The following is a 610-nucleotide window of genomic DNA, read 5'->3' as shown; positions in this document are numbered from 1 at the left end:
TCCTTCTGGGCTAGTGGTTGACATTGGCTGGTAATATGCCGTACGGTTTCACCGTTTTGTCCACAGATTCTGCACTTGTCACTTTCTGCTGTGTTGTCTATTCTGTATTTTGTGTAGTTTGTTCTTAGTGTTTCCGGTTTTAAATCACTTTTAGTCATACACCCATCTGATAAGGGTATACCAGGTACATGCATCACAACCATATGTGCGTGACATAGTGATCTCATATCAAGATTAAAAGCGCATTACCTTGCAGGTGGGACCCAGTTAGAATTTTCTTCAGGTCGAGTAGCCCATACTGTTCAAAAGTTCTGTGATTAAGGATTGTTTAAGAATGTTGGACAAAACACTCATGTTTCCAGCGGTTAATTATCCAAACTCCTAAGAATTCCTCTCCACATATGGCTATGATGCTACTCAACTACTTCTGCTCGTGCTCAGAGATGCACAAGCAGAAGTATTATTATTGGTTTAATATGGGTTCCCGTCGAACGTCGATTCAGGATTTCAGAAATTATAGGACTTAAACTACGAAACTACGATAAATAACATAAATTGGATTTCCGTAGATGATTACATGCTTACACACACGCACACGCACGCACGCGCG

The sequence above is a fragment of the Octopus bimaculoides genome, chromosome 11 (genome assembly GCF_001194135.2).
Source record: "Octopus bimaculoides isolate UCB-OBI-ISO-001 chromosome 11, ASM119413v2, whole genome shotgun sequence".
NCBI classification, from domain to species: domain Eukaryota; kingdom Metazoa; phylum Mollusca; class Cephalopoda; order Octopoda; family Octopodidae; genus Octopus; species Octopus bimaculoides.
This window is presented reverse-complemented; position numbering follows the sequence as displayed.